The sequence below is a fragment of the Trachypithecus francoisi genome, unplaced genomic scaffold (genome assembly GCF_009764315.1).
Source record: "Trachypithecus francoisi isolate TF-2019V2 unplaced genomic scaffold, Tfra_2.0 Lachesis_group1, whole genome shotgun sequence".
NCBI lineage: Eukaryota > Metazoa > Chordata > Mammalia > Primates > Cercopithecidae > Trachypithecus > Trachypithecus francoisi.
Genome location: NW_022681454.1, coordinates 67,671,677 through 67,696,705, shown reverse-complemented (window position 1 = coordinate 67,696,705; position 25,029 = coordinate 67,671,677).

Genomic DNA, 25,029 nt, shown 5'->3' with positions numbered 1-25,029 from the left:
TAGTGGACTGAAGGATTTGAGGCCTTTTCCATGTAACAATACTTTATCATCTATGAATATTTGAAATTGCTAAATTATCACAAGAAGAGCCTATTAGAGCCAGACTTAAGCCATTTCATTCCTATGATGCAATTTAAGTCAGTTATAGCAAGAAAATATAATACAATGTTCTTTTGTCTTTGTTTTCCCCATTATATTCTGAGAAATTCTTTCTTGCTTGTCACCTTGTGATATCTCCGAGGGTGAATAGACAATCTGGTTCTTTAGTGATGCAAATGAGAATGAAAGAATTGTAATTAGGTGCCATCACAGTCAATCATCATAGGCTTAGTGGAGGAAGGGAGGTTATCCCAAGGAGGAGAAGTGACATGTCCAGATTATGTCCACAAAAACAAAAACTCTTTGTCCACCCCTTTTCATTCAAACATGGTACCTGGAATCTAGGATTGGTAACTTAAAGTATTAAGAAAAAAGACTTAAGCACAAGAAGACTAGGAAAGAGAGTCAACAGCTGTACTTATTATTCCATATTAGCTTTGGTAGAGGGAAAAAAATAACATCTTCATAAAAACTTACTTCTGACTGATCATCCTCAGCTTCCTAATGTCTTAGGGTTCAAATTGACAAAAGACACTGATTTATTAATATAAACCCTGACAAATTAAAAAATATTCTTCTTAATATTGTCCCAAATTCCCCTAAGACAAGATGACTCTCTGAATTCTAACGACAAAATTTCTAAGTTGGAAGGATTACATTACTTGCCCAAGGTCATTCGGATTCTAAATGGGCATGCATTGGTTTCTAGTAGAATCTGATTCTGAATCCTTTTGACTGGAGTACACTTATCACTAAACCACCCCTTGTCTCTCCCTGCTGGAATGTAAGTGCCATGGGGACAGGGAGTATTATGTGTATTGCTCACTATTAACTTTACAGTACCCAGGATAGTGCCTGACATAAAGCAGACACTCAATGAATACTTGTTAAATGAGTATATATTTGGACTAGTTTGAAGTGACTCACTAGTATTTTTTTATTGTGTGTATATATGCATGTATACATATATGAGTAAACACTAATTAATAAATGGAGTTTTTTCTGTGTCTTTTATTGTATAATTTATCTCATCCATATTGTTCACTAGTAAATCAAACAAGCAAGAAAACAAAAATAATTTTTATTTTAAGCAAAATATTGTACCTTCAAAGTTCATGATTGATTCAGGATTTTAATTCTTCCTCTAATATCAGTCTTTGCCACAGGCCACCGAGCAGATCAAACCTAAAAAAAAAGTCATTTACTTTTGTCAACATCCAGTCCTTAAGTATGTAAATATTTCATATAATATTTTATTGATATTAGAATACTTGGAATAACTCGCTTATGTTGCAAATGAAGTCAATAATCTGTGATAGTCACGGCTAAAAAAGAAAAAGATAAAATAAGCTAATTATGATAATGAAAATTTGAATCCCTATAGTATTGTGTTAGATTTCTTCAGAGTTACAGAACCAACAGGATGTGCGTTGTTGTGTTGTGTGTATGTGTGTGTATTATACACACACATATACACATATACATATATAACATGTATATATATAATATGTATCTGTATATAATATATGCATATATATTATATGTATATATGTATTATAGATTATATAAAGAGATAAAGAGATAATATATACACATATATGTAGAGAGAGAGTGAGAGAGATTTATTATAAAGAATGGACTCACACAATTATGGAGGAGGAGGAGGAGAAGCCCTATGTTCTGCAGTTAGTGTGCTGGAGATCCTGGAGGGCCAGTAATGTATTCCCAATGTGAGTCTGAAGGCCTAAGAACCAGGAGGATTGATGGGATAAGTTCTAGTCTGAGAACCAATGTTTCAGTTCAAGTCCAAAGACAGGAAAAATCTCTTGTTCTTGCTCAAGCAATCAGACAGGAAAAATACCTTCTTACTCATACAAGGGTCTGCATTTTTGTTCCATTTTGTGCCTTATCTGATAACCTGAGGTTTACTTACATCAGAGAGGGTAATATGCTTTACTTATTCTAACCATTCAAATATTAATTTCATCCAAAACACCCTTACAGACACACTGAAATAATGTTTGACCAAATGGGCACCCATAGTCCAGACAAGGTGAATCATTAGATTCATCATCACAAGCATCTTTTCTTCTAATTCACTACTAGAAACACTCTTCAATAAATGCTTTACTCACAGAAGGTCTCTTTATTCCAATACTACAGTGTTTTACCTCTGTGAAAAACTACATTTCAGTTTAAGAACATTATTAAACTATGGGTTTATGTTTAAATGTCAACCTCGAAATGTATCGCATTTCAAAAGATCAATAGAGTTTCAATTTATTTTTGGTAAATGTCTTTCATTGAAAGAAAAATAAGAAACTTTCAATGATCTGTTCTCATGTAGTTATTAATGTAGTAATTTTTTAATTGATGTAGAGACTTAAGGAAGGAACACTTTCTCAGTCAGTGTCACATTTTTGAATTTATGTGTGTGTGTTTCCAAATTCTCAACAATCAATCAATTCTGATCATTTTTTTCTTAATCGCTAAATTGTTGAGGCATGATTTATTTATTGACCTAAGCCACACAAAATCAGATATTCTAAACTTAAATAATGTATTACATACATTTATAAAATTGTCTTTCTAATTATTTCATTATCTGAAAAAATATAACTTTGTTTTCTCTTTGTGTAGTAGCTGTGTGCTCGTGTGTGAGTGTGTGTGTGTGTTTGTGCATGTGTAGAAGGGGAGTAATTTCTGTGCTTAGCAAGATTTGCTGTTGTTGTTTTTTAATCTTTTCAGCTAAACAATGCTGTTGTCTGACTTTGCTCCTTTTCAAGAGCAAAGAAATGTCAGTCCATGGATCCAGAGAGATAAGAGTTCAAGAACTTGTTTCTTCTGATAAACCTGTAGTTGACTCTCATGGTGTATTTGGAATAAATGGGTCAGATTGTTGAAATGTCATTTTTGTTGTTTCTCTTTTGCAGTTTATAAACTTGGAATGCTCCAGAAGTTTAAGAGCCAAGAACAATGCTGGCATGATCATAAGGTCAATTATGCCTTAAACTTGCCAAAAATAGAGTAGCAGCCTCAAAATAGTTTCATTTCAGAGAAAGGGATATAAAAAGAGTGGATATCAATTTCTTAACTGAAATAATTATATAAATTATTATACTAATTTAAACCATGCTCATCTGATGTCCCATTTCTATGACTGCTAAGTTTTTCTCCAAACTGAATAAACCTGCATCTAATGTCATATGCATTCTATGTGTGAACTAAATATCAATGATCAATAACACTTGGTTTCCACTGAAGAGCCTTTAGGGCTACTGAGAATTTAAAGATGAAACAGAGTCTGCCAGCACTCCTGCTCCAAACAGAAACATGTGCTGTCTTAACTATTTTAAATTCTGGGATTTGGCCTTAACATTTTATTATGTAACCCTATATACTGTGTAAAAATAATATTTTCAAGCCAGTGACTCTCCAGCACCATCATCAAGGTTAATTACAGTATTTCCCAAGACTCTTCTAAAATCTTTACATATATTATACATTTGTGGCAAAGATTAACTGTATATATGAGGAAAACAATACATTAACTGCAAAGTATATAAACATCATATCTAATGCTATCCAAAAAAAGGTTGCTCTAAAAATCTAAAAATTACTTCACTTTGGCTCAACTTACTTTATTTTCAACCAGATTAACAAGACTTATGACTCCATTAATACTGAAGCTAAAATTTTTCACTATGGTGACCTTTCTAAACTGAAAAGAGGAATATAGCACCTTGAATAGTCAATGTCTATACTGTAATTTAAAGGATACACAATACGTAAGCTAGATTTTAAAGTGTAAATGCCACACGTAAGGATCCTTACGGTGTCGCTTTTTCAGCTGGAAACGTCTGTGGCTGGAGGTGCCTTTGCCTGAGTTTTACACGGGCCCTCTGGCCTCTTCTGCTCACTCGGCCCAGCAGGCTGTATTCGGCTCACAATATTGGCCTGGATCCCACACCTGCCAAGGGCGAGCCTGGTGAGGAGTAGCAAGGGGTGCGTTAATTAGCGTGGGCTCTGGCCACTGCACACACCCAGGCGTGCTGGCTGTAGCGGGGCAGGCAGCTCCAATGGCCAGCACAGACGCAGGTTCCGTGAGAGACTCTGTCTGGACCAGGCGTACCACAAATGGCTTCCACTGCAGGCTCTGGGAAATACGATGGCACCCGGAAGCTTGGAGACACCGGAAACTGCAGAGCCCCAAAGAGGGTGTCACAGCCCTGGCTCAGGAGTCCCTAGGTCTGGGATTCCTGAAGGATCACAGCAGCTCGTTTCTCCTTCTCGTCGCCCGCAAAGTGGCGAGCGGTGGACATATTTCTGCCCTGTTTGTGTTACTGCTCTTTCAGTCCCCCCATTCATTGGATCCCAGGGTCTTGTCCCATGACGAGAATGAGGTACAAGGACAATGGGAGGGTGAGCAAGGCAGAGAGGAGCTTCATTGACAGAACGGCTCTCAGAGGACCGAAGTGGATAGCTCCTTTCCGCAGGCAAGTTATCCCAATGAGTGTCCACTTCAGTAGAGAGGAGACCCGGAGTGGGTGGTTCCTTTCTCATGCAGGCTGTCTTGATGAGTGCAGCTCTTAGTAGAGTGGAGAACCAGAATGGGTAGCTCCTTTCCACAGGCAGGTCATCCTGATGTCTATGTGAGTTTGGCTGGTTTCGGGTATTTTACGATCTCAGAAGGGAGAAAGCACGTTCTGATTCATCCATGAGCAGTTATGGGCAGGCTGGTAAAAGCACCATGAGTTCTCAGTCCACCTGGAACTGACAGCCCGGCCCCCAGGCTTCAGGCTGTCCCTGCCTTGAAAGTGGGGCTTCACCAGGGACCCACAACTTTCTGCTCAGGAAACTGTCTGCCTCTCGCCATCAACATGCAGTCCACAGTGCCCAGGCTGTTCTTACCAAGCAGTGTCTTCTGCAGGCCTGTGCCAAGCTGTCTTCAGCCCCTCCTCAGCCTCCATCCCATGTTCGTCAGTGCCCAAAGTCCAGAGGGGTCTGATGTGGCAGAAGGCTGGCATTTCAGTGCCACCCTGAGCATGCGCACACACACCTGGTCTGGTTGCAACAGCACCCAGACTTTGCCACAACTTTGATCCACACCAGAATGGGCGCCAGGAGTGGGGAGAGATCAGACAGAGGGAGCAGGAACTTTAAAGCCTGCGGGGGCAAAGAGCTTCCTGGACCCCTGAGAGTACAGAGATTCTCGAGTCTGAAGCCACAGCTGGGCAGTTGTAGCTGAGCCCAGGACCACAGGGCTCCCACTGTGCCGGCTCTGTAAGGGGAAGGGCTCCTGCCTGTTCCCAGTTCCTGTTGCCCTGAGGAGTATGTAACCCCGGCTGCACCTCCTCCCCTGCAGCTGGCGTCTTTGCTGTGGCTGTTCCAGATGAGCTAACATTGCCATCAAAAACATGCAGTTGAGTATGAAATAAAGCAGATTAAGAAGATGCATTATTTTCTGGTCTTCTTATTTTCAGTATACAGTTGACCCTTGAGCAATGCAGGCATTGTGGGTACTGACTTCCATGAAGCTGAAAATCTGTGCATAACCTTTGACTGCTTAAAAAATTAAACAGTAGAAGCCCACTGCTGACTGGAAGCCTCATCCATATCACAAAGATTCAATTAACACCTACTGTATTCTAACAATAAAGTAAGCTAGAGAAAAGAAAACCTTATTAAGAAACACACAAGGAAGCAAAAACATATTTACTATTCATTAAGTAGAAGTGGGCCATCCTTGCTCTGTTCACGTTGAGTAGGCTGCGGAGAAGGAGGAAGAAAAAGAAGGGTTGGTTTTGCTGTCTCAGGGGTGGCAAAGGCAAAAGAAAACTTATGTATAATTAGACCCATGCAGTTCAAACTTATGCTGTTGAAGTGTTGATTGCATTTTACAATATTAATAATTTTACTTGATTATAAAATTTTAGAGGTAAGGTATACTACGAACTGAAAATGTGGTTATAATTACAGAATAACTATATTAGTAACTGCTGCTTCATTTCTGACCATGTAAGATGTGAAAAATATGGACTACTGAGGAAAAGGCAGAACAAATTGTAATAATTGATTTCCCTGAGAATTCCTAAATGGTGATGAATATGAACTGTGATGGTTAATTTAGCAGTAAGTGGAGAAGATCCACTTTTAATGTGGGTGGGTACTATCTAACCTGCTGGAGGTCTGGAGAACAAAAACAAATTTGTCTGTCTGTTGGAACTGAGATGCACTCTTTCAGCTGTCCTTGGGCAGCAACTCCAGACTCCATGGACTTTTTATTTATTTATTTATTTACTTATTTATTTATTTAGAGACAGAGTCTTGCCCTGTCACTCAGACTGGAGTGCAATGGCGTGATCTTGGCTCACTGCAACCTCCATCTCCCTGATTTGAATGATTGTCCTGGCTCAGCCCCCTGAGAAGTTGGGATTACAGGTGCCTGCCACCATGCCTAGCTAATTTTTGTATTTTTAGTAGAGACGGGGTTTCACCATGTTGGCCAGGCTGGTCTTGAACTCCTGACTTCCTGATCTGCCCGCCTTGGCTTCCCAAAGTGCTGGGATTACAGCAGTGAACCACCGCGCCCGGCTTTGCCTTTATATTCTAAGACTTACACAAGTACCAAGTCTCTCCTGGATGTTCATACCTTTGGCTTTGGACTGAGAGTTACATCTTCAATTGCTTTTGTTCTGAGGACTTTGGACTTGGACTGAGCTACACTACCAGCATCTCACAGCCTCCAGCTTGCAGGAAATCTGTTACAGGCCTTCTCAACAACCATAATCAGGTGAGCCAATCCCTCTAGTAAATTCTCTCTCATTTATGTATGTATGTATGTATGTATGTATCTATCTATCTATCTATCTATTATTAATTCTATCTCTCTAGAGACCCCTGACCAATATATGGACAAAATTTGACTTCAACTGAAAGCCAAAATTAGCAAATGCAGTTTGATATGCTACCTTGCCTGTCAAAGTGTGATACAGAGTCCAGTAGCATCAACATCTCCAGGGAGTTTTCATAGATTCAATACCTTAAGCCCCACTGGAAGATCAAGATCTGCATTTTTGTCAAGATCCTCAGATAAATTGCAGAAACATTTATGGATAAGAAGCACTAATGTAAGGAATGTATTCAATGTGGGTACAAAAACATTGATGAGAAAGATGAAATTCTTGGATTTTTATCTTATTTTATTCAATTACTATCAAGTTATCTGATTTTTAGAGATCAAAAAATAGCTATATAATGCCTCCTCTATTTTTCTTAGGATGATCAAAGGGATTATGAAGAAAATGCCTTGAAAGTAATCTATTTATATAATGAATAAGTTATTGTTATTTTTGGATAAAATCTATTGCTTTTATTTCAACTTGAAACTTTGCTTCAAATAATTCACAATAGCACATTTGATTTGGAGAGAAGTTAATAAACTTATGAAATAAATACTGAGAAAAATTTCAAAAGAGATTTTTACTTAATAATGAATTAATACTTCTAAAACTTTTCTATAAGCAGAATCTTCCCTTTTTATTCTAGATAATAATCTGTATGAAAGGAGTGGTAAATTACATAAGCCAGTTTGAAAATAAGTTTATGCTCTAACCATCCCTAGGCACAATGACTTTTTTCTTTCCTTAATGGCAAAGTAGGCTCGCCTGATTTGTACACCAAGCAGTCTCAGGGTGGTGAGTGGTTTAGAGTTATTTTTGACTCATTCACTTGTACTCTCATGTTGGACTAACATATTTTGAGATCATAAAGATAAAGAATACTTGGTTAAGTTCACTGTTCACTGAGTCCTCCTAAGGTGGCTCATATGGGTCAAATCAGGTGATGTAATGGGTTTCTGTACATTTTATCAAAATGCCCTGTCTCTTCTACCTGATCCGACTGGAGAAAAGGTATAGGTATGAGTAGAAGATGATTTAACAACAACAACAAAAGGCAAAGTTACAACTCTTGGAAATAGAGGCACCAATTTTTTGGAAAACAACAGTCAGAGTACCTGGAGAGAAAATATCTTAGATCCCTGGAGATATGAAGAGGGAAAAATATTAATGATCTTTTTTTCTTTCAAAACTACTCCAGAAGCTCCCCCAAAGAATGCATCCTGGTTTGACTATCCTAAACTGTTGCAAATGAATTAAATTGTAAATAACTGCTAAATGTCATTCCTTGCCAGTCTCTGACCAGGATTTCATAGATATTCCACCTGATCTTAGACATCTATTAGAAACAGCAGACCAAGATCTTATTTCTTACATCTCCATGTAAAATAACTGTTGGACTCTCTGAGTATCTACCCCAATTGCATTACCACGCAGTCACTTGGTCATTCCAAGGATAGACAAATGTTGTCCACTGAGTGTCTGGATAACACAGGTTAAATTGATGGCCTTCAGGCAGGCCTTTTTTTTTTTTTTTTTTTTTTTAAATCAAGCCCTAAATGTAATTAATGTAATTATTCTAACTTAATTGGAAACTCTAAGGTTTGCCAGCCAGAGAGAGGCCATGTTCACTGTGCCATCAACTAGTACTTCCTGAGTGATGTAGGTATACTCTGTAGATCTCCAACATAATTAACTTTCCCTTTAGGGACACCATATACATCCCTGCGGCTGTACTTACGGGAAGCCATAAAATTAAGCTGCTTCCCTCCCAGAAACATGGTAATTGCACCTAAGGGGTGGTAGGGTGATAGTGAAAGACATTTAATTGTTTAAGGAAACACGACAGCAGATTATGTAGCCTTCAAATAAATGCTTAGATAGCTAAAAAGTGAGGCTGTGCTTGGTTACTTGGTGCACTTGGCTGAATGATGACCCCCCTCCCCAAATATATATATCCATATTCTGATACTCAGAGCCTGTGAATGCCGTATTATTTGGTGATCAAAAGGGTCTTGGCAGATGCTTGAGATAAGGATATCATTTGTATTATCTATGTGGACCCTAAGTGATTAATGACAAGGGTTCCTATAAAAGAGAGGTAGAAAAAGGTTTGACAGACAGAAAGGAGAAGGTAATGTGACCACAGAGACAGAGATAGCAGTGAGTCCACTGCAAGCCAAGGAAAAACTGGGACTTTCAAAAGCCAGAAGAGGCAAGAAACAGATTATTCTCTAGAACATGTGGAGGAAGCATTTTCCGACCAACAAATTGACTTTGGACTTTTGCTTTTAGGAACTGTAAGATAATACATTTTTGTTGTTTTAAGCAACAAAATATAGCAGCCAAAGAAAATGAATGCACTTAAGAAAGCTTCCCAGAAAATACATGACTCATAAATTTTATTTCTTACATAAAGTTATCTCAAAGAAGGAAGTAATTTAATTAGAAAGTTCATATGAAATTTGTTACTGGCTTTTGCAAAGTAATCAATGATACAACCTTGGCTCTTGGAGGTATTCAGGTCATCTGCTATTCTCTGGGCAAAGGTGTCATGAATGATAGGTTTGTTCTAACTTCCTCCTTGCAAACCAAGACAGTGGCTAGAAAATTGCTAGGGCATCTTGCTGCACTAGGAGTGATGCCTTCTGCTAAGTAGAAAGATCCTAACATAATTAATAAACCTAAGTAGAAAGCTGCTTGGCTTTCTAGGGTAGATACTGATGGTTTCTGGGTTTGTTCACCAGGTTGGATTCTGGACCCTAAGGTACATATGAAATCAATATGGCAGGAATCTTGTTGATCATAGTCTTGACTAAACACTGAATGGACAAACTGAACAAATTTGGTCTCAGCTTCTGTTTTCAGATTAATCAGAGTAGTCAATGGAATAGTGTACTCATGGGAAAAGTCACTGGAAGTCAAGATGGTACAGCAACAAGGTGGGTTTATTGTTAAGAGACAATTTAAATTTATCCATGGGTCTTTTATGTTTCTGAATGTCTTACAGACAGAGGCAGTGGCTTCTTTTTTTCCTGAAAAACTTTTCAGGAATATTTGTAGAACAAAATATTTTATAAAGGAGAAATAGTTTATCCCTTTAGAATAGAAAGCAGGTTGATTTACCATCCAGTATAATAAAGGTAAGTTGTCCTTCTGGGAAAAGGCTTACTGCCATTATAAAATATTCAAGTTCTTTAAATAAGGGATTTTTCTCTCGTAATGTCCCCCCTCCCCACCCCACCACTGCATATGCAAGTACCATCTGGCCCTCTTTGCATTGTGTTGTAGGGACTGTGGCTCAGCAAACTAGAGCAAATACTACTGCTGTGAGTAATACCATTCTTTGTTTCTGATCCAGGAGCCTCTTCTGCTAGCATACATGAAATTGTGGCAAGCTAGTTTGTAAGCTTGCAAGTCGGGTAAAACTTAAGTTCCTCAGATCCTTCACTGTTCTTGCTACTGTACAGCAATCCAAAAGGGATGAACTTCACTGTATGCATATCATATCTCATTAAAAAATTAATAAAAAAGTGATTGAAAACAACAAAAAGACAATTTTTTAAATATTTTTTCTGAAAATACAAATTACTTCTGTTATATTTACCATTTTAAATAATATAAATCTTACTAAATGTAGTCTACTTGGGATGCTATTTTTTGAATGCTTGTGTCCTCTCCAAAATTCATGTTAAAATTTAAGCCTTAATGCAATAATATTAAGAGGTGGGGCCTTTAGAAGGAAATTAGGCCATGAGGGCTCTGCCCTCATAGATGGGATTAGTGCCTTATAAATGAGCTAAGGGAGAACTAGTTAGGCCTTTTTGCTCTTTCATCCTTTTCACCATGTGAGTAAGGACACAACATTAGTCTCTTCCAGAGGATACGCCAGCAAGGTACCATCTTGGAAGCAGAGACAGGGCCTTCAGCAGATACCAAACCTGCCAGTCCTTGGGTCTTAGACTTTCAGCCTCCAGAACTGTAAGAAATCTATTTCTGTTCTTTACAAATTATCTACTTTAAGGTATTTTGTCATAGCAGCACAAATGGACTAAGACATGGAGTATAAGTGTTATGGCAGAAGTATAGAGCAGGTTGTTTTCTCTGAAATTTACATATGCGGGGCCAAGAGCAGTTATGTGGTGGCATGTGGGAGGGCGGAGAGTGTCAATCGCAGAAAGCTTCCTGACTATCGTTACAAAAATTTTACATATTGTGACACCGTATCTTCTGGAGATATACAGAATCTAATCAGCCTTCATTTAAAAATATATAAAATTTATGACGAGAATGTTAAAATAATGTATTATATACTAGAGTAACAAATATATCAGTTGAGTTCCATCAAGATGTATAGCAACAGGAGGTTTGAGCGTTAGACTGTAACATGAATTATGGAAGTATCGACTATAAGACTACTCTTTTTTGACTTGAAATCACTTATGGTTATAGACATGGTAGAAGACATTTCATCATGGCAATTAACGCGTACGAAAACTGCACCAGAGATTTGTTCCTTAGTTTTTACAGCCTGCCTTAAATTTCTGGCAAGTATGTAGCACAAATCATTTGAGGTGCTATCTTCAGAACTTTTATGAGACTTGTATTAATTTTATATTGCTTCTGTAACATATTATTACTAATTGAGTGGTTTAAACAAGAGAAAATTATTAATGGTATTTTACAGTTCTACAGGTCAGTAGTACCACACAGGCCTCATGAAGCTCAAATCAAATATTAGCAGGGCTGCATTTTTTTTCTGGTGAGTTTCAGGGAGAATCCATTTCCATGTGTATTCAGGTTGTTGTCAAAATTTTGTTTCCGTGATTATAAAACTGGGTTTCAGCTGAGGGACATTCCCAGCTTTTAGAAACCCACAGTTTTTGGCTTGTGCCATCCTCCTATTTTTAAAGTCAGAAAAAGTGGATTGAGTCCTTCTCCTGTCATATCTTTTGAATTCTTCTTCTCTTGTTATATGTCTCTCTCACCCAGCCAGGAAAGCTTCTTCCTTCTAAAGACTGATGTGATTAGATTGGGTCAAACCAGAACATTTCAAGGCCTATACCCTTAATCACATCTGAAAAATCTCTGTTGCCATGGAGGATAAATATTCACAGGTTCCAGAGACTAGAATGTGAACAAACTGGGGGAATCAGAGGACTATATACCAGAGGACTCTATAATTGTTTCTTGGTGGTTTTGTGTATGTTACCCACAGAAAGATTTAAAATTCAGTACAGAAATAACAAAATTGATTACATACATAAGGACTGTTTTATGTTAAGGAATATTCTATGCGTATTTGGTATTATTAACATTTATTATACTTGAGAGAATTTAGCTTAATTGAGTAACAGCTCTTTCCAAAATATTTTATGCCATTTGTTATAGGTAATTATTATTATAAATTGAAATTTTAGTCAGATTATATACTTTACTAGAGCACTTAAATGAACTTAATAGTAAAAATATTTATAAGTTTAATTTGTTAGACTCACAAGTATTATTTAAGTACTTCAGAAGATTTATTAGAGTACTTAATAAGAAAACCAGATGTGTTCATATGTAAATGTAGTTTAAAATTTTAGCAAATTTATTTAAGTTTTTAGAATAAGTATTAATCAACAGACCACTTAAAATAAATGTTACTATTTGCTAGTTTTATAAATAGCAGAGTAATATTTATAAGGTATAAATAAGCATTTAATTAAAATATGGAGTTTTGAGTTTAATAATATAAATTAATAGAATAAAATTTAATTTTACATCAAAATAAATACCTGAGTATAATTTTCTGTGCAGAGAATACACAGACACACACACAAACTTGTGTTAACAAGTTAACGCAAATATCATGTCTTAGATAGTCCCCCCAAATTATGCAGGAACTAGCCAGGCATAGGGTAGAAAAGGGAAAGAAGGACAATGGACAAGTAGTAAAGGAAGTGTCAAGGAAAGAGAAAAATTGATGTTTTTCAAGTCAACAAGCCAACAGAATGGCTATGTAAAGACATCAAGATATGAGAGCACAAGGCACCTGTTAGCTTAAAGCATTGGATCTCCTGTTTTTTAGTTAGTATTAACAATCCATTATTGTGAGAAATCATAAAAGGGAAAACAAATCAGTCATAAATTAAACATTTCATTTTAATTTCAAATATATGCACATGTTTATTCAGGACTTTGAGTATGGCATCTACAAGTTAAAAATTTATTTAATTTTTGTCATAAATTATACCCACACTTCATAATTTAGGTTCCTCAATTTTGTTTTTCTTTTGAATGGAGCTGGAAAGTAAAGATAATCATAAGCTTGAAATTTCCCCTGTCTTTTATAGTTGTCCATTTCACTTAAATAACTCATATTTATCATTTTTCTGAAATATTTCATTTAGTTTTAATGGAAATAAGGCCTTTTCTCACAAATGTTTCTTCACTTACTCAATAGTTAATTAAATTGAAATAGCAATAAGACACAGCTGCATAAAAATTTGAAAACAAAAATTATATACTTTTGACAAGGATCAAGCTAACCAGAATGGGACCTAAGTATTGATTTATAAGTGAAATAATTCACATAATTGTAGATTCTGTTAGAAAGAATTACAGAGGGAATGAAGAACCTTAGTTAATATGGCATACAGGTAAAGAGGAGGTACATTTTTAAAATAATTCCACTGTATTTGGTTATAATGTAGTGTAGATTTTGGTGGGAAGAAAAAAGAGTTTCCAAAATAGGCAAGAATTAGATAATTAAAGACCTCATATGCCATAATATTAATACATAGGATAGATTAGCCTTAGGTAAATGTCTTAACATCACATGTTTTCTTACCTTTTATCATCTTGAGTTATTGCATCATCTAGCTCAGGGCCTTGCACACAATACATATTAAACAATTGCTGTATGGATTTAAGTGAGGTGGTACTATCAGGAAAACTACTTGAACAGTGTTCCATGGTGTTTATGCCCCACATTTTCTTTATCCAGTCTATTACTGATGGACATTCAGGTTGATTCTATGTCTTTACTATTGTGAATCATGCAGCAATGAACATACATGTGCATTTAAAAAAAAAAAAAAGATCACGTTTCTTGCAGGGACATGGATGGAGCCATTATTCTTAGCAAACTAACACAAACAGAAAACCAAATGCCGCATGTTCTCACTTATAAGTGGTGGCTAACTGATGAGAACACATGGACACATAGAGGGGATTAACACACTAGGGCCTTTCAGAGGGTGGAAGGTAGAAGGAGGGAGAGGATCAAGAAAAATAACTAATGGGTACTAGGCTTAATACCTAGTGATGAAATAATCTGTACAACAAAACCCCCTGTCACATTTACCTATGCAACAAACTTGAACTTGCACCCTTGAACTTAAAATAAAAGTTAAAAAAAAGGACATTAAACAGTGCATGAGCACCTCAAAGAGAGTTAAATTATACTGAGGAGGCCAGGCACGGTGGCTCACGTCTGTGATCCCAGCACTTTGGGAGGCTGAGGTTGGCAGATCGCGAGGTCAGGAGATCGAGACCATCCTGGCCAACATGGGGAAACCTCGTCTCCACTAAAATACAAAAAATTAGCTGGGCATGGTGGCGTACGCCTGTAGTCCCAGCTACTTGGGAGGCTGAGGTAGGGGAATGGCTTGAACCTGGGAGGCGGAGGTTGCAGTGAGCCGAGATCATGCCACTGCACTCCAGCCTGGCGACAGAGCAAGACTCCATCTAAAAATAATAATAATAAAAGTAAATAAATAACAAATAAGTAAATAAATAAAAATAAAAAAATTATACTGAGGAAATTTGAGGGCCTATTAAAGTTAATAACAGTGTGTAATTTGTTGTAACTCATTAATCCGTGAATCATTTTATGCTCAAACACACATTATTAAAATAATCTCTTTTCAAATGAAAGAAGTGGTGTGAAGTTCACAAATTCCACAATCACTAATGCAATTGACATAACTGATTCTTTTTTACAAGTTAAAATCCAAATCATCTTCTTTCCTGTTGATCTACCCTAATTAAATTCACAGCCACAAAACTGCACTCAATATTTGGCTCACACTGGATGATTTATCTTATCCAGTTCTTATGAACTAAAATGAAAAGTGAGAAACTTACATTGTTATTTCTTTTGGAGACAATGAGGCTATAGGTGTGGAATGAAAGATGTTCACAAGAATTGGACCCTCAAGAAATAGCTTTCTAAGCCAGATATTTATTTTCAAATGTTCTCTTTTGCGCCTGGTGCGGTAGCTCATGCCTGTAATCCCAGCACTTTGGGAGGCCAAGGTGGGTGGATCAGGAGATCAAAAGATCAAGACCGTCCTGGTCAACATGGTGAAATCACATCTCTATTAAAAATACAAAAATTAGATGGGTGTGGTGGTGCGCGTCTATAGTCCCAACTACTTGGGAGGCTGAGGCAGGAGAATCACTTGAACCTGGGAGATGGAGGTTGCAGTGAGGCGAGATCGCCTCACTGCACTCCAGCCTGGTGACAGAGCAAGACTCTGTCTCAAAAAAAAAAAAAAAAAAAAAAAAAAAAAAGGAAAAGGTATCTTTTATATCAAACAAACCCTACATCTTTGTAGCTTAAACACTCTCAGTACTTTGCATCCAATACATCTCATATGAAGTCTCATCATTATACCAAAATAAAATATGCATTCGTCACACTGGTTTGAACATGTAAAAGTCAGTGAAAGATTGGAGAGATGAGTGAAGAGCGAACATAGAAAAATGAATGAAGAACAAATCTAAATGCCATTAGGCCAGTTGAGGTTTTTAATTTAGCCAATGTGTTATCTCATTAGCAAGGTGTCTTTATACCCTGAAAATGTCTTCATTTCCTCTTTCTTTATTTTCTTCATTAGAAACAAATTACTCAGTTGGTTCTTTTCATAAACAACTAAGACCTGCAGTAATCAAGTCATAGGTTTCTCGTGGTTTGTAACATGAGGACAGGAAGACTAAAGGACTGCTCAAGTTCATCATGACTAAGGTCCCGTAGAAATTATATGGTTTTATTTCTAGGAGTTTTGACACTCACTATATGGTAGAATGTTTTGTCTTTTCAGCTACATTTCTTTATCAAAATAATTTAAAAATATCAGTTGATAGTTCATTTCAAACATGACCTTAGAAGTAACCTATTGCTGATTACTTAGAGCCTAATTTATACTCAAAGATATTTTGTCCCCATGCATATCATTATGTTACATTGTTGGTATAGTAATAAATAGAATACTTGTTTTAAGTTAATGGAATATTTTTATGTTAGTACTAGTTTTGTTATTTTTAATTATTTGTAAGTTTCCAGATATACTTGGTAGCACCATAATATATTGAATTTGTTCTATTATTCAGAACAGGCAAATAACTTTTTGATAATATCTCAGAGATCCCTTATTATACACTCTAGAAGAATGTTGATTTCCAATTAAATGTCATACAAACTCTTGACTGGGAGTTCTGCGGATTGCCAAAATCTCCCTGCTCCCACTCCGAACTTTCAGCTGGTAATGCTGCAAGAAATACAAACCATCAAATCCCACTAAACTTTAAAAAACGTTTTACATCAGAGATTGACCTCTATTTTCTTTTTAAATAATAGCATTTCTTAGCCTCCACTCCTTATATTCTAGGCATAATTTATATGCAAATCAGCCTCCTTATTATAAACCTCAATCTCCCTCAGATGAAGCTTACAGATGATTGTAAACGTACTTTTGGCTTGCTGACAACAAACATATTTAGGAAAGAAAGACCGCAACTTACAAAAGCTTCCTTACAAAAGCTAAACTGATTTCAAGGCTTCTAAACTAATCAGAGAGAATTAGCAGGGAGGAGGGAAGGATGATGAGTGAGGAATGTGTAAAGTGTTAAAGAACCTCACGGTGGTTTGCTTCCTCTCATGGCCTGACAGCCTTGATCAGCTAATTAGGAAACCTTTACCCAAACTAGTGTTAAATTGTTATTTAGCCCCCATGGGAAATTTTCACAGCTCTAAGTCACTTGTCTTAGAATATGTAGAGATATTTAGTTTGAAAACAAGGAGAATCTAGAAAGATATGAGATGATGAATGGAGGATATTTGTTATGAATTATCTATTACTTTATGCCATATAAACAATGATGTTAAGAATGAGAAGAGCCATTTTGTGTGCAGTATGCCAACTTGTGATCATCTGTCGTATAATGTGAATCATGGAAGGATTAAATCCATCTCCTATGCTAAGCATGAAACTTAATTATCTAAAAATCACCCAAGTACCACTGGCTGCTTGGGCCTGACTGACAGGAACAGTATTTACTGTCAGGTTCCATCTAAGCGTGGCCCTTCATTTCTTAAAGCTTTCATATATCAGACAGTGTGAATATTAGACCCCATCTCCTGGGATGGGACTTCTCAAATAATAATAGTGAAGTACTTTGCTTAATGATTTACTTACATTTTTGAAAGCTGGCTACAATGGGCACCAACACTGTAAAAAGCAGTGGCCTGCATGGAGGACTAATCTTTGATCATTACATAGAGAATCATGATTTTTAGAGTAGTACTGATTTTTCCACATTAATCATTTTTTTTTATTTCTAGGACAAAATGGCCTTTCATAAAATCCAAATATTTAGAGAACTTCAATATATTAAACAACTCCAAAAATAAAATACTTCTTTGAATATGTTTAAAACTTACAGATGTTATTTCCTTCAAATTAAAAGAAAAACCTTTAAACAAAAACAATTTTAAAATTCATTTTAATCTTTAAAAATATTAACAATAGATTTAAAATAACTTGAAGAATTGCAGGTTAGAATAATGGTGGGAAAAGCTAATACATGTTGCCTACTCATTATATATAAGGCATTATTCTAAGTACTTAGTAAATATTAAATCATTTAATCCTTACAACAACCACATGTGGTAGGTTTATTATCTCCATAATGAAAATTAGAAAATAGATTCTCAAAATTTTATATAACTTGCCCAAAGTCATATATAAGTAGGTGTTGGAAATTTGTTTCAAGTTTACAGGCTTTAAAATGCCTCCAAGGTAGTATAACAGACAATGTACATAATTATCATGATCATTCTTCCATGTGTTCATTGCATTTCCTAAGCTCCTTGAATCCATTTATTAGCAATTTATATAGTTCTTGCAGTTACTGCTCTAAGCATGAAACATGCCAAAAAATAATCAACTTTAGCAGACACTCCGTTGTTGAACACCATATCCTTCATCTTAGAGCCTGAAGCCATTTGTGACTGTGGAGACTACTCTAGTAGCCCTTGGCATTTCTTTCATCCTCTGCTTGTTTTGAATAAACTTTGGAATATAGGTGAGTTCTCATTTTCTGTTCAAGAAGGCCTGAGATCATCGTATATCAAAAAGCTAGAACCCTAAGAAAAATCTTAAATAAATTTTTGCTGAAATGTTGTCAATTCAGACGTTGATTTCACAAATACTTTTTAAAAGGAAAAATTCAATTGTTTTCAGTGTAAGAATTAGAAAGCGAAGATTTTCTGGCTAAAGGTAAAAATTATATTTCTCTGAAATATAATACTTTTGCATTTAATTTTTAAAATATCAACGTAATACCCTATCTGCCTTCAAAATAAGAAATAAAGAAAAAATAATTTATAACAAAATAATAATTCTTTAGTTTAATTTCTAGAACATGATTTTACTAGAAAATCTGATGTAGTTGTTGAATGGTTTTACTGAGAAGGAAAATTCTTACTAACATAATAGGTACAGATACGCACTGTTTCCTATTGCGTTGTATTTGAACTCAATTATCTCAAATATAATGTGCTGTGATGCTGGGGGTGACTTATTTTTCAAAAATAGTGAAGAGCTATTGGTAACTTTCTGAACAAACTGAGTACAATCTTCTCTCAAGAATACATCCTGAATGAAATAAACTGCAAATATATTGTGCAATAAAAACAGGTAAAATTGTCCTTATGTTCATCTTCTAATCAGAACTATATTCTAGACACAGGTAGCAGATTTTTATATACGTGAATCAATGACAAGACAGTTAAAAGTTGTAAGGTATACAGGAAAACACTTTCATGAGGGTATGATTGTTGGATTTGTTACAGTTTTTATAGTAGCTCTAGCTTCTGCCATCTAAAAGCAAGTATCACCTCTTCCCCAATCGTTTCACAAATGAAAATGAACCTGGGAATCTTTAAGATTACTACGGATCTATAGTAACACAAGTAAAGGCAGAGGAAGTCAGTAGAGGTTCAAGTTGATTGGCTAAGGTATGGAGAGGAATGAGTAGGATCAATTCTATTTTCGAACTGTGAGAATGGGGAGGACATACTGGAAGTTGAGGAGGAAAGAAAATCTATGAGTAAGTGGCTGTAATGAATTAAAGAAATACTGTCTTAAATACTACAACAACTGAATATCATTGTGTGAAGACCACAGCATTTGTTTAAGAAACTTTGAGGCTTTCTGATTTCATATATATATCTTACACTGTTATTGTTTGTTTGTTTGAAATGTGTAAGCTTTGATTTAAACCAAGTTACTTCAATATATTAATGATATAGTAAAAATACATATTGAAAGGCAAATTAGTGTATTTTAATGTTATACCTGCCATTTTTTCCTCAAACATATTATTTACATCTGCCAGTGCCATTGTCAAAACGTATTTTTTAAATTGTTGTACATTTCTTATTAAACTAAGTGCTTACAGCATTATGTTGCAATCACATAGTGTATAAAAATGTATGATTGCCAATTGATTGCAACTATTATTTATTTTTAAATGAAAGTATAAGAATGCTTTCTGATTCAAGAAATTTGTTATCAAACTGTTTCTTTATCCTCTTTTCTGATGTAGCATAAAAGTTGTCCCTGTTTGAGTTATAACTGCCAGTAGATGACCAGTCACAAGTGAACCACTTCTCCGTTGCCAGTCTTTGTTTATGCTAAACATTACTTACAAATGCTTAGTTTTTGTATCTAATCTCTCATTATTAAAATATTTATAAAGTTTATTTTTACCAAAGAGGATGCAATCCATTATGACAAACTATTGCATAACAGTTTTGTTTTATAACAAAAAAAAAAAAGGAAATATTGTAAGATTGTTGAGAAGAGTTATAGGCTCAGATAATGCTGGTGATCCAAAAATTGAGATCAGCTATTATGACTTTGTAACTTTTTCCTTGCCAAATTACCTGCGTGAGTTGGAATTAACCAGACTCGAGCAATCTGAGTTTGAGAAGAGGAGCGTTTAACAAAATAACTGTTTTTAAAATTCTAAAGGAGGAAAATCATAAAGGAAAGTGAGAACAGGGCACTATTTTTTTTTTCCTAATCATGAAGGGGGCAAGACGAGAAATGTACAGATTGGGAAGGAACTGTGTGAAGAAGCTGCCTGATAGAAGTGTTGGTCTAGAAAATGCTAACCCATAGTGGCTTCACAGGGAAGAAGCTTGAGGAATAAATATACCAAACTCACTCTTCTCTCTTTTTCTCTCAGATCTTCTGTAACTGAGTACCATTCGATGCATCTAATCAGAGGATAGTGCAAGAAAAATGTTGATGTAGCTTGTGTTAATCACTATCTGGGATTCACAGAACAGAATGGAGATGCTTGGAGAGTAAATTTGAAGATGTGGGAGATGAGGGTCAGGTTATGGGAAGCATGGGCTTCTCGGTAGATAAGAATTCACGTTATGAGAGATGACCCGGGAGCCTAGGATTTTGTGTGATCTGCATAAACAGGGGAAGAAGGGTATGATAGGATTAGTCTAAAGGGTCTTGGTAAACTTTGATGACGTAACAGTGAATGTAAGAGTTGAGAGGAAATAGGAATAGCAAACTCTCCTAGGATCATATTAACCTCTAGGACCCCCAATTTGTTATACTTTGTGTATATTTACATATATTGAGTTCCACAAAATTTCTGTTGAATTTCAAATGTAAAAAGTGCATTTAATACTTAAGGAACATTTTAATAATAAAAATAAAATCTGTATTTATCACATTTTAGTAAGTTGTGCTATGTTCCATGTACATTATATGAACTAATCCTTTGATACTTCACACAAAACCATATAAAGTGTGAAATTCTATCATTTCCATTTTCTAGTCTTTGAAACTGAGGCAAAGGAGATTAAGTAACTTGCCATGCTTACATAGGAAGTTAATGACAATGCCAGACTGTAAACTCACCTTATATTGACTATTAAAAGCCGAGCAAACATGCAAGAAAGAACAATACAATTATATTAATTATCAGTTTTGAAAGTGACAATATTACTAAATAGAACATTCTGAATTATAAAATATTTTAAGAGTAATTTCAAAAATTACATTTTAAATAATACATGTCACCTAAGACATAAATAGATTTATCTAATTTAATGAGTTAATTCATTAAAATATTAAATCTACCTATAAAAGTAATACACTAAGGTGGTTATGTGTACAGATACAAAATTGAATTCCCTGGAGTTAAGTCTCTGCAAGAAGGCATTGGACAAGCTTCTCTAACTTCCAGAATTCTCAGCTGTGGAGTGGAAATGCTAATACAGTGGAATCAAACCTATGGTGTTGCTATGAGAAATAAATGAGAAATGTAATGTAATACTCTTAAGAGACTGGCCCATAGAAACTACTCAATACACGCTGTAATTAGTAATTCATTGCAATTCAAACTGTTAGGAGTTTGGACTGGAAATGTACTGGAGAAACTGAAAATGAGTCAGGAGTTTATATCTTCAAGGACTAAGGGGAAACATAATAATAATCATGTCACAAGTATACTCTCTCTACTTAATAATTATTTGCTAAACACACCAGTTTGAAGACAGAATTGCTGTTAGATCTGAACAGAATTTTAGTGAATATCAAACATATTTTCTAAATTAGTTGGGTCTTTGTTAATGAACATTTTGTGTGATCATTTTGTGATCAGTTTGTGATCAAATCTAACTGAATTAGATCATGATCTTTTGGAGGAGGGTGAGATTAGAAAACAATTATCAGGGAAGATCATCATGGCAACTTATAAAAGAAAAAGTTATAAGTAATTCATTTAAAAGTGGTTTAGAGTTGCTTACTATGTGATATATATATACATATGTGTATGTACATTATTTATATATATTTTTTCAAAGCTTGAGACTTAGGAAAAATATAATTGTCTTCTATAGCAGTAAAATTGCCTATTTTAAAATTGAAGTTCTAGGAGAAGGTTAATTTTATTAAAATTTCCACTTAATAGGAAATCACATGTGAAATATTCAGTTTATTTATGGAATATTTTATTAATACCACCAACGTATTCCCAAAACATGTAGATCTTAATGTAGACGGTAATATTAGTTGGTCTTATCTATCTATGATCAGTCCATTTTCAGAGACTTCTAGATCACAGGCTTCATGACAATGGGTCCTTGATTTCTCTTTCTCTCTTCAGTGGTAGATATTGTCAAGGCTTGAGCATCATTACTCCCTGATGTTTCAAGAGCCAAATCACTTTTTATTTTAATTGTAATTTGAATCTACTTACAAGTGTACAGAATGAATAATCAAAAGAACTCAATGGATTAGGATAATGTTTTTTGTTCCAGGAGCCTCTCTTATTAACATTTTGCCTTTTGTATTAACATCTGATTTTGCATTGCCATCTCAGTTCCCATTTTTATGTAAATAATGACTGACCTCTGGCACTCAATGTGTTATTAAAAATGCACCCTTGGAAGCACATGTATTTACTAATTAGAACCGCTCAGAGGCTTTGCAGGAACAGTAAAGAATAGCATTTGTGACAATTAAGTTTTACCACTTCTTACTTACTGTTGCTGAAATTTTAAAATGTTATTTGTTCAATCGAACTCTCTTTATTTTTCAAAATGCTATTTAAAACGTATTTTGCCAAAGATGCTTGGAAGATAACTTAATGAAATATTACTCTGTGGAGCTAAAAGATTCTGAGCACAATAAATCTAATATAAATTTTAAATATGGCATTTTTCTACTAATGTTTATATGTAGAAGAACTTAGACATTGTTGCTGTATGGAAGGCTTAAATTTTATTCTTATCAATAACATCAGTGAAAATTAATCTGCAAAGTAGATCTCATAAGGTCATTCTTCAGAACTTTCTAATTCCAATTTATTTTGAATTGATTTTTGCTTTAAAATATTTTTAAATCTCATTTTTTTGAAAATTTTGAGCCCCACACAGAAAAAAGTATATTATTACTCTATTTACTTCTGTATTTGAAAAGATTAAGTATTAACAAGTTGGAATTTCTCTAACTTTTATAGAGACCATGCCTTGTGTTATTGAGAATAGAATGTCTTAGGGCATCTTATTATTTTAATGATTTAGGTAGAGTGAACTACTTTTAAAATTGGTAAGGTAATGTTAATAGCAATTTATGGGTTTTTAAAATAGGTGCTTAAAACATTTAGATTTGTTCTCTCTCTCATCTGATGAAGTAAACAATTCAGTTCATGACAATTACTCTTACATTTGGACATGTATATGTGTGAGAGTGTGTGTGTAATAGTATTAAAATGTTAGCAAATCATATATTTATAATTAAAATGTAACATATTCTCAGATTTAAAAAAACAGAAAACACAGAAGATTTTTAATGAAAAGTTGCCCACAAACCCACCAGAAAGACATAACTGTTTTTAACAATTTGTTACATAATTTTCCACACTTTCTTCTGCTTATAATTTTGTATGTCTATATACCCAGTGCCTCCATCTCAAAAAATAGGCTCAAACTTCCACTTTTTATAATCTGGTTGTTTAGAACCAACATTATATGGTGACTACTTCATGAATTAATAAAGAATCATTATTATCTTTATAATGACTATGTTGCTTTATATTATGTTGAGATTTCATAATTTATTTAACCAAGCCTTTCTCAATTGACATTTTAGTTGATGTTGCTATTTTTACACCAAAAATAATAATGTAAAAAATATTTTTTGTACGTCTTTGCACTTTTCCAATTATTTTTCTTTGCATAAATCACTGCAGGTGAAATTGCTAGGTCAAAGTGTATGCACATTTTTAATTTTTATGCATATTGGCTTTCAGCAAGGTCGAGCAAATTTTCACCCTGGTCAATAGTATATGATGGTGGTTATTTCCATATGCCCTCACTAATTAAAGTGTGTTAAAGTGCCAATGAGGAGAAATAGTATCTCTAGCTTGCCTTTAAAAAACATTACTGATGATTGCATGCATCTTTTCATATGCATAGTGAAATAACTTTTTAAAAAATTACATTTATATGTAGTACATTTTTCTGTTATTTTTTCTCAATATTTTTTACAGTAGTAGTTATTTGATGTGAGAACTTTAACATTTTTATGAAATACTAAGTAAATTAGTTTCTAAATTTTGGAATACAAATGACTATGCTCATCATTATTTTCAGGGAGTAATTTTACCCTTTTATTTACTGCTTCAGCTTACATTCAAGAAACAATAGGTCCCTCTTCCACAAACAATTTAGCCTTGTATTTTAATACACTACTCTCTCCAACAAAGGAGAATTATGCTAATCTGTATGTAAAATAATTACAGTAGAAATAATGTACTTTAATTTTTTCCCAGGACTAGGAACCTCCCTTACCACTTTAAATGTCCTTTTTCTCTTCTTCCCATTCCCAAGATCTCTTGGATATGAAAATTGATTGGGCACAGGCAGGTCCAACCCACATATATTTCATAGAAATATTTTTTATTTGTTGAGCAGAACATTTTCTTGAGAAATATTATACCAATAGTTACTGTGAAGTTATTGCCCCTTTGCTCCTAAGAATTTTTTATAATATTCTGTTACAATTTTCTCCCTTAAATAAAAGATAATTTAAGCCATTGTAATATTATTATTGTACTTATACCCAAGCTTTTATTGATTTAAACTGAAAAGCAGAGACGGCATTTCCTACATATAAGGAAAGTGAATGCTGTTGTCTAAGAACAAGAGATTTTTAAATAATGGGCA